Genomic DNA, 11,192 nt, shown 5'->3' on the forward strand with positions numbered 1-11,192 from the left:
TGCACACCCATACCTCCATGACCTTGAACATTACTTTCTCTGCTTTAAAACTATTCACACACCCACATTCATATGATTAACTATTCATCCTTTGAAAATTATTTTAAATATCCCCTTTTGTCTTAAGCCTTCCCAAACTCCCTCTCATAGAATTAGCCACTCCATCTTCTGAGATTCCCCAGCACACTGTAGAAATATCTACTGAGTCACCATTTGCATAATGCATTATAAATATGTGTTTGCATGACTCTCCTTCTTGTGATCTCCTTATGGGGACTGTCACCTCCTTGAGGGCAAGGATCAATCTGACTCATTTTGATATCCTCAATATATAACATAAGGCTAGGGATTGGCAGCATAAGTACTTGTTGAGTGAGCAAGGTCTTACTTCAGATGACAACCAGTGGAAAGCAATAATCAAGATGATACATTCTCCACTTATAATTCTTTATTAGCATTAAGGCAAGTCACTATAATTCTCTGAGGCGTAGTATTTCCTGGAGATTAGGAACACATACTCTGGGGCCAGACTGCTAGTGTTCAAATCTGTACTTTATCACTTGCTACCTGTATATCCTAGCCTCAGAATCTTCAACTGGAAAATGGGTATACTAGCACCCTCTACCTCATAGGAAATGTGAGGATTAAATGAAAAAATTCATGCAACATAGTTATCACAAAACCCTACACATAAGAAATACTCAGTGAGCTATTTATATTACATTTTTCTGCTTGTCATCTGCCCACCAACACCTCCCCTCCTAACCATCAGTTAGTTATCAATATTCTTCTCTCTAGTTTCCTTACCCACCCAACTCCCTGCCTGTTACTGCCTTGCCTTACCAATACCTATCTACCCACTTACACCAAAAGGACAGCATGAGCAGTCAGCATATTCAAGCCTGCATTTATCCTCACATACACCTGTAATGTTTTATGTACAGGCCCAACCCTCAAAGCCGGATGAGAGCTGAGTCTGCCCATGAAGCTTTAACAACCCCCCCCCCATTTTTTGTTGAAGTTTTACCAACTCTTAATCTTTCCCTTCCCTTCTGCAACATCTGTCTGGTCCACATGATTTGGCATTTGGCTGTGTTCTCCCATTGTTTCCCATGTGCAAGTGCTCTTTCCTCATATACACTGTGGTCCTTCTGGGCAGGGACCTCAGCTTATTTTATTTCCTTCTATGATGGCCTTTTTTTTTTACTTTAGACCCAGGAAAGGGCCATTGTAGGATATTTGGAATGTAGTAGAGCGTGAAAGCATCTCTATCATTGTCCTTTGGTGTTGCAATGATTGTATGTATAACAGAAGTCACACTCTTGAGCTGCCTTTAGAGTCCAAGCAGCAGGTTTGTGTGCGAGACACTTAAGGTTTTAAATAACTAAACATTATAACTCAGTGTTGTAATGTGCTGCTTAAAAAGGTTTGATGGTCATGAGCTTCATGAATAGAAGACTGGTTTGGAACAAGGGTAAGAGTTCCATGTTCTCTCAGCTTGGTGAGACATATTATGTTCCATCCTTGCATGCTAATGGATGGTAGTGGCATTCCCAAGCACATGTAAGGGAAGGAAGCAAGGATGTTTAGTAATCTAGAAATGGCACCAGAGGGTGAACAGCTGGAAGACTTGAAGGTATTTCGTTGAAAACACATATGGCTTAGTGTGAGGTCCTTTGATAAAGATTGTCAGACTTTTTTCAAACCCTTAAAATCTAGCTTGACAGTGACATAGCTGCAACAACTTAGCAAGAAGCTTTTTATCTCATTACCTTCTATGAAACCTATAGACCAAATGATTTGGAAAGATACTTTCTCCTCCATTTTTCCCATCCCAATCTTAATTCTAGAAAAACCAACCTACAGCATTCTCCTCAGTTCAGGACATTAAAATGATATGGATTATTTTATACAAAATGTGAGGTCTGGACATCAGTGAAAGCAATACTCTTTAAACTGACCGCTTATTGTAGGAAGACAGTGAATATTATCTTGCAATATGCAGATTATGTTACTGCAGAAGTGTCAGGTTACTACACATGCCTGTAGGAAATCATGAGACTGAGCAGACACAACCAATGGTGGGATTTACACTCCAAGAACTAAGGATAATAAAATAGTCTGAGAGATTTAAAATGTCCAAAAAATATGAAAGAATGAATAAAACCCATAAAGCAGGAAGACAGCACTGGGGAAAATAAGGAAGCAAAAAGAAATTTTGAAAATGGAATTTATAGTCATTACAATTTTTAAAACTCAATAGACTAGTTAAACAGACTAGGTGATTAGAGAGAACTATTGGTTTGGAAGATGGGTTGGAGGAAATCACACCAAAGTACAGAGAAGAAAGAACAAAAATTATGAGAGTAAAATCAATATAATGTGAAGAAGAGAATGATAGGGTCCAATATAAATCTAATAGGAGTTCCAAAGGAGGGATGCCTGTGTTGCTCAGTCAGTTAAACGTCCAACTCTTGATCTTGGCTCAGGTCATGATCTCATGGTTCAGGAGCTCCAGCCCCACATCGAGCTCTGTGCTAATGTCATGAAGCCTGCTTGGGATTCTGTCTCTCCTTCTCTCTGCCTCTCCCCCACTTATGCTTGCTCTCTCTTTCTCAAGATAAATAAATACACTTTAAAAAAAGAGTTCCAAAGGAGAAAATAGAAGTAGAGAGATGTGACACATTTCAGAGATAATGGCAGAGAATTTACCAGAATTGAAGGAGGATGAGTGCTCAAATGGAAAAAGCACACTGGGTTATGATCAGGATAGAAATAAATCTACTTATGGTCACATCATAGTGAAACTGAGGGCATCAAACACAAAGGCAAAATATTAAGATACTCTTCAGAAAGGGAACTAGAGTAAGTTAATGAGAAGCCACATCCTGTCTTGCTTAGTGGTCTGGTGGTCTTCTTTAGCTTTAAGCCAGAAAAAGCAGCAAGAACTGAGAAATAGCCAGGTATTCCCCAAATGAAGGATAGGAGATTTGAGAGAGACACTGGACTCAAAAAGAGGTTCCTTTGGAACTCCTATTAGATTTACATTGGGTCCTATCATTCTCTTCACATTATATTGATTTTACTCTCATAATTTCTGTTCTTTCCTTTCTGTACTTTGGTGATTTAATCAAAGCCACTTTGCAGGGCTTTATTAAGATCTGTTGATAATGTAGGCTTAGCTTTCACCCACTAACTGTGTTTTGGGGAGTGGTGGTGTCTTAAATTATTATGAGATAACAACTATGTCTTTTATGCTCACCCTGAGCCTAGGTCAGTGCCTGGCACAAATTCAGCACTTTATAAATATTAATTGGATGAATGACAGAACAGTGCTAGCTTACAGAAACAGATAATGGGATGTGGACCCAATAAATAATGGGTGTTGAGGAGGTTAAGATGGCAAATTTGCACTCTTCTGTTGAGAAAATTGATGGTCAAGAGGTATAAGAAGGTAAGTTCTTGGAAAGAGAAACCAAAGGAAGTTTTTGTTTTAAACTTCTTAGAGAATGACATGCATGATGTGGATGAGTCCGATGTCATCAGACCTTCTCTATCCATGGCCTGAAGGAATGCAGCCAGTTGTACCGTGAGGATACAACCAGTGTCATCCTGAGCAACAGGTCATTTTAGGATGGACTATCTATACAGCACTTCTAACCATGTTTGTGTCCACTGCACACCACCCACCCCTGTTGTAAACTCAGCCCCAACTCGGGCAGGACTGCAAGACATTTTCTTTTTAGACGACTGACTCTGGCAAAATGTAAATATGACCTTTGAGAACTGCTAACGTGAATACTTGAGGATTGATTTCCAGTACGAGGGAACTAGGAATTTCTTCATCATTTTCATTTATAGAATTACGAGGTCATGACGAAAGTTGAGTTTTGTAATGAGTTTTAAATACCACCGCCCAAAAAAGCATGGAGTCCCCGCCTGATGGAATATACTTGATGGAATATGCTTCTTTCATGTGTGTGAGGTTAGACAAACCACTTCATTTTTCTGAGTTTCAGTTTCTTCATCAGTAAAATAAATGAGGGAGCTGGATTACCCTTTGGGTTTGCAATCAGAGATACACACATGTTCAGACCTCACTTTGACCCTCCAAATCAGATGTTTCAGGGAAGGACCCAGGCCTCCACAATTGATTCTGACATACACTACTGGTTACTGACTTAGATTCTTTGATTTCCCAACATTTGATATTAATACCCCCAGTTTGCTTAAAGTAAAACCTGTCTAATAATAGTGCTAAAATTTCACTCATGAGATTTTGGTACTATGATTGCATTTGAATTGTTTTCTTTTCAAAACACACTTTATTCAGATGACTAATTCATTTATAGTAAAAGAAACCCAAGTACTAATGCCTTATTAATCTATAGAGCTGTAATGTAATACTCATCATTTAAATTAAATGAAGTATTTGATTTAGGAACAATGCTACTGAAATAAACAAGATGTCTTAATTAGCAAATGTTCTATAACACTCATGGTGAATAAGGGCACTGTAGGAGTTCTCCAGGCAAAATTACCTCATTTCCTTACCTAACCTTTAGACCTGAGAATAAGAGGAAAGGTCTTATAGCAGGGATGAGAATAAAGAACCAAAACTTACCATGGAATTGAGAACAGAAATTACGGACATGCCTGAAAAGGAGAACGTAGCTGTAGGGAAATGACCTTCTTGTAGCAGAACCCAGTGGGTGAGTCAGAAATAGCTGACAAAGGAGAAATCCTGGTGAGATAGGCTCAGAACACAGATGGGTCTCAGACTCTCTAGTCTGCACAGACAGGCAGCAGCACTGTCTCAGCCATCTGTGGATGACGTCAATGCACCACCCCATCACGGGACAAAAGTCAGGGCAGGGCAGTAGTAACTCTACTGCCTACTATGTGACTCCATCATGTCAACATCAAGTGTCAGAATAGGAATTGTGTTAAGTTACAGAAAAATAAAGTTGTTTTTCTTGCATGCCCAAGTTTATGGACTGGGATCCATTCCTGCCACAGAGTTGTTATTGTCATTACCTTTGTTATTGTCATCCCCAACTTCATTCTGGGAGCACTTTTGGGCTCTGTAGCCCAAAAGGAGGTTACTGACATGCCCTGAGTCTTTCCTGATCAAGTTACCATCTATCCTTTCATTTCTCTAGGGATAGATTGTCCCCTTCCTCCCTCCCTCCATTAACAGTGGGAGAATTCATTCATTCACTCCTTCATTTCATTCATTTGTTCTAAAAATGTCATGTGTCAGAGACCACTTTAGGTAGCAGAAACATAGCAAGGAACAGGCAAGTTCCTTCCCTCCTGAAGATTACATTCTGAAGGTGAGAGACAGACAGTAAACAAATAAATTTATAATGTGTCAAGTGGTGGCAAGTGCTCTGAAGATAAATATAGTAGGTTAAAGGAATGAAGAGAGGCAGGAGGCAGATGCTATTTTAGAGGTGGTCAGGGAGGCCTCTCTGTAGAGCTGACATTTGAGCAGAGAGTTCTGTGAACTTATAAAAATGCTTTATACACATATAACCACAGATAATCAGCCAACTGGCACAGTAGGAGGACTGTTCCCTTGGCAGTACACCCAGAGCCATGTCACAATCTAAGGCTAAATCAAGTGACTTAAAAAAAAACAAAACAAAACCAGGTAAATGCTACCTGTCTGTACATCTTTACTGATGAAGGAGAAAATAAACACTGGATCAAAAATAAACACTAGAGGCAGCAGAAATGGGCTTCCATTCAAAACAATGTTCCTTTAAACGTATGTAAAATTACTTAGCAAAAGAGTAAGATTATAAAAAATATCTAAATACCTAAAACTATCCAATTGGCATTTCAGAATAGTGTTTTTCCTTACTCTGTATTGGTTTGAAATGTTGAGAGAAGGTTTGGAAGTTCATGGTCCCAATCATGTTCCAAAGTTCCATAGAGAACCATAAAATATAGCAAACACAAGTCCACCTCTCAACTCCATGTAAGAAGCAAGATGGTGTAGTTGGAGATAGTGAGGCTTTGAAATCAGGTGGACCTTGGTTTGAATTGAAATTGAGACAGAGAAGTTAAATAATTTTCCCAAGATCACATAGCCAGTAAGTCATGAAGCCAGGATTATAACTCAGGAAGATCTCAAGAGAATTACGCTGAGAGGGGGGAAAAGTCAATCTCAAAAATGATTCTATTCTTGAAATAACAAAGTTATAGAGATAGAAAAGAGATTAATGGTTTTCAGAGGTTAGGGAGGGAGATGACTGTAGCTATAAAAGAGTAGAGATCCTTGTGGTAGTGGAACAGAATCTTGATTGGGATGGTAGTTACACAAATCTTCATGTGATAAAATTGGATGGAATTAATACACACACACACACACACACACACACACGAATGCATCAAAACTGGTGAAATCTGATAAAGCTCTGTGAATTGCTCCAAGGTCAATTTCTTAACTTTGACAGTATACTATATTTCTGCAAGATGTAACCACTGGGGGAAACTGAGTGAAGGGTACACAGGATTTCTCCTGTTTTCGTTTCTTACAACTATATGTGAATACAATTATTTCAAAATTAGAAGTTAAAAAGCAAACAAACCAAACATGCAGGCAATCTGAACCCTGAGCCTAAGCCCTAACAACCCACAATGTAGGACCAGTGGTTACAATTTTATGTGTCAAGGGATTCTTTAATTAAACAATACAGTTAACTAAACATTTTACAGTGTTTATTATTCTGAGATGTTTGCCTCTTTAATGGACAAGAAGAATAAATCTAATTTTAAATAGTTTTAGAATACATTTATTAAATGTTTTAATTAAATCTTTACTTTCTCATGACAATTATCCACATAAAACATTCCAATTCAGTGTAGTAATACACACAAAACATTCCAATTCAGTGTAGGGGGAAACACAGACTCTGAAATATTTGCATTCCTTCCACAATTCCCACTAAAATAAAAACCTCAACAGATAGAAAATAATCAACAGGAAAAAAGCTTTGAAATGATCTCAAAGTCTAGCAACATAGATTGAACTCCCTATGCTTGCTCCTGTTCTGTATTCCTGGAAGGTTGTAGAAGGAAAGGAACACTTTTGCTCAGCAGTCTTAAAGCTTCATTCCAAGTCCAAAGGAAATGTAACTCACCTTTTGTTCACCCTTACCTTATAATCTTTACATTATAGGCACTGGAGGACACTGTATCACATTTTTTGTTTTGTTTGTTTTCAGGTATATTTGTTTTTAACGATCTACCCAAACAGTTATGCTTAATCGTGGGAAAGTGGATTTTTGAAAACTAGCATTTAAACAGCAGATACAGAATGGCTCAAGATGAGGCACTGCAGGGACCAAGGACACGGAGGCAGAGTGGGTCTGCCAGATTGTGTCTGGAAACTACAAACCTGGGTCAGAGAAACAGGAGAGGAAATTCTCAGGAAGCATGACAGCCCGAAGGAACCCGAGGTCAGGATAAGGGTGAGCCTGACCTCAGAAATCACAGGAAGAGCTGAGCCTGGGTGAGGATCCTCTTTCTGCCACCAAGCACTGCTGGCCTAGGGACATCACACCGTGCAAGACCCTGCAAACCTGCTTTTCCTTCACCTCCTCTGCCCAACTCTTCCCTCTATGATAGAAACGGTTTTAGAACAAATATAAAGGATGTTTTAATGGTAACTTAAAAAGTATATGGATTTCCAAGCCCAAGACTCTATTATTATTTTTAATCAATGAAAAACACTTCCTACATGCTCTTGGAACCCTGGTAGCTGCAGGGTGTGAGTCCCAGAAGTTGAGTGCCAGGTGACAATGACAATTGCTTTGATGGTGGTGGGGTATCAGAGCACAGGAGAAGACAACTAGAGTGAAGATTTGAGTTGTGGCTAAATTATCTTTGTTGCTTTAAGCGTTTGTCTTTGATTCCAGATTTTTCCATAAAGTTATGTTGAACCCAAATCAAGGCAAATGTCAGTTATTTTACAGCCTCCATCAATAAGTGCAAACACTATCACATTGCTACTTGTGCGACTTGGGCACTGGTATAATATTTGGGAGTATCAGCCCAGTCCATGGTGATCCTTTTATTGCCCCTCTGACCAGTAATGGAAGAGCCCCCCCCGCAGTAGCCTTGAATATCCTGAAATACTACACCTGCCCCCCCAAGACATCTGATGGGCCTTGCTTCTCTTTCCTGCAAATTGACAATCAGTCTGAAATTCTGGTTGTGTCTGTCTGTGTTTTGAACAGACACTGCGGCCCACATGGGATAATAGAGAACATAGGTCTTCAGGGACCGGAATGAACATGATGAGAGGTACATAGAGGGGAAGTGTTCTCAGAGATGTTCTTTCTGAAACCCACCTATGGTCCTGTCCTTGGGAATCTGTGAGATGTTTTTAAAAAAATAATAATAATGTGTCCCTTTCTGGCTAATCTGGCTTGTGTCAGTTTTTATCTTACCTTCCATGGAAGTGTCCTAATGAATACTGGTAGAGTCTATAAGGTTATGAACTGTGCTGATTCCTCAGCACTGTGTCTTCAGTGCCCATCACAGTGCCTGGCATGTAGTAGGGGATCAATTAATATACACTGAATTAACACATGAATAATACCCTGGCCAAGCATATATGGGGTAAGCAGGAAAGAAGCATGCCAGAAGAGAGTTCTCTGCTCAGTGGGTATGATGGCGGGATGGTGGAGGTATATGACAGAACATCTTAGATGGGAAGCCTAATGTGGTGGGAACTAGTTGAAAGTTAAGATATTCATCTGTCATTAATGCCTATCTAAAATCTTTTAAACACCCTCTCCATATTTTAATGACTTCCTAGGTTGTGACTGTACCTTCAATTATGGAAGCCAGATCCTATCTTTCTTAGCCTTCCTTCCCACTTGGGTATGGATATTTGACTGGATTCTACCAATCAGATGAAATCAGTGTGAGAAACCATTTGGAAGCCAACTGCAAGAGGAAACAGACAGGGCCCAGGGCACCCATGTTGCTGGTACAGTGGAGACAGAGGCAGTATTGTTCTGGGGTCAGATCTTCCTTACCAGGTTGGTCCTATGACAAGGGTGTAGACTGTGTCCCCAAAAGCTCAGCCCATCTAAGGACACTGTGATTTTTCTAATACCTCTTAATAAGTTCCTTCCATTTTAAACTAATTAGAGTGGATACGGAATACAGAAGCTGAAGTCAGTCTTGAGGACAGAGCTGAACGTCATGTCTAAATCGTCAAGATGAGCTCCAAGATGAAGGAAAGAGTGAGTAAAGCAGGAAACCAGGAGAATGATCCTTCAACAACCAACTTCTGGATTAATTCATTTTTCTCTATTGTTTCTATTTTCTATTTCATTATTTTTCACCCCTCACTATTTCTTTCTATTTATAAGAGCTTAATTTTTGGTTTTGTAAGCAGACACGTATATCATTGATTTTAAGCTTTCCTTCTTTTCTAGTGTAAGCATTGCAGTTATCCTTTTCTCTGTAAGTAATGCTTATGCTTCATCCCACCAATTTTGCTATGTCAGGTATTCATTATCCTTGAGTCATAAATGTGTTCTCATTTCTCTTGTGATTCGTTCTTTGACACATGCATTATTTAAGTGTTTCGTTTCCATATGTGAGGATTTTCATTTTCTTGATATCTTTCTAATATTGATTTCTATTTTAATTCCATCATAATTAAGGAACATACTCTATGATTTTAGTCCTGGTAAACTTATCAAGGATTGTTTCACAGCCCAGCAGATGGTGTATCTTGATGAGCTCACGTGTACTTGAAAAGATTGTGTGTTCTGCTCAAGGTGGAGTGCTCCATAAACATCAATTAGGTCAAATTGGCAGAAAGTGTGACATAAGTCTTCTCTGTTTTTACGATTTCTGTCTACCTTTTTTATTAAATACTGACAGAGGAGTATTAAAATCAGTGTTGTAGCTTTGAATTAGGCTGGTTCTCCTTTCATTTTCCTCAGTTTTTAAGATTTCCTCTTTATTTTGAATATTTATAACCCCTCATATTAGCTTCCTGTTGCTGTGTAACAAATTACTCCCAAACTAAGCAGCTTAGCAACAAACATTTATTATCAGTAATCTGGGTATAACTTACCTGGGTGCTTCTGGCTGGGTTTCTCACAAGCCTGTCATCAAAATGTCAGCCTGGCCTGTAGTCCTGCTCATCTCAAGGCTCCCAGTTATTTTCCAAGCCCACTCATGTGGCTGTTGGCAGGCGTCAGGTCCCTGCTGGCTGTGGGTTATGGCCTTGCCTAGAGGGCTTTTCCATAGTGATAGTCACAGCAGGACTGCTTTCTTCTCCCAGAAGAGACAGATTTTGTAACATAATCTTAAAGTACAATCACATCGCTTTGCCATATTTTATCCTTTAGAAGTGTTATTAGGTTTAGCTCACACTCCAGGTGGGGTGGGGGGTAGGGTTTATAGAAAGCTGTGAATAATATAATGTGGAGATAATTGGATTCCATCTTAGAGCCTTCCCACCACACCCTCAAGGCACTCAACAAAGAAAGGAAACTTAGTTCTATGTATATACATATTTAATGGTACTGGATTATTTCACAGAATCCATGGAAATGACAAGCAACTGGTCCTCTGGAGAGTAGGACTCAAGGAAGCTCTAGGGACAGTGCAGCAAAAGTTTGTAGATGGTCATGTGTAAGCTCTGCCATTTTCATAACCCAGAATTCACCCTCAATATGAATATCTCCTAGTAAAAAAATTCAAGAGAATTTGATTGGACTAGCCTGGGATAGGATAGTCCAATAGCTGATAGCCGATCAGCTATGGCAGGGTAAGCAAGATCATGAAGAATAAATCCATGTGACAAAGATACACAACTGTGGTCAAGGGAGCAGTGCTCATAGAGGGAGGATGCCCTACATGTCAGGTGCCAACCTGGTGATACTTACAACAAGCACCTCAGTTAGGAACAGGGAGGCAGTGGCTAGAGCTGAGACTGGGCTGGCCTCAAAGGAGAAGAGCTTTGATGAAGTCCAGGGGCCTTAAAAAGCAGGAGAAGCATTTGTAGTGCCCTTCTGTCACATCTCAGGTCCGTTTGTGGCCCACATTCATGTCCCACACATTTCTACGTACCTCAGAGACATCAACAGTCTCTGTGCACTGTGTTAATGACCAAAGAAACTTTAGTGTCCTGCCTTTACTCAGTAATCTGA

This window comes from Panthera tigris, chromosome A3, assembly GCF_018350195.1.
Source record: "Panthera tigris isolate Pti1 chromosome A3, P.tigris_Pti1_mat1.1, whole genome shotgun sequence".
In the NCBI taxonomy this organism is placed as follows: Eukaryota; Metazoa; Chordata; class Mammalia; order Carnivora; family Felidae; genus Panthera; species Panthera tigris.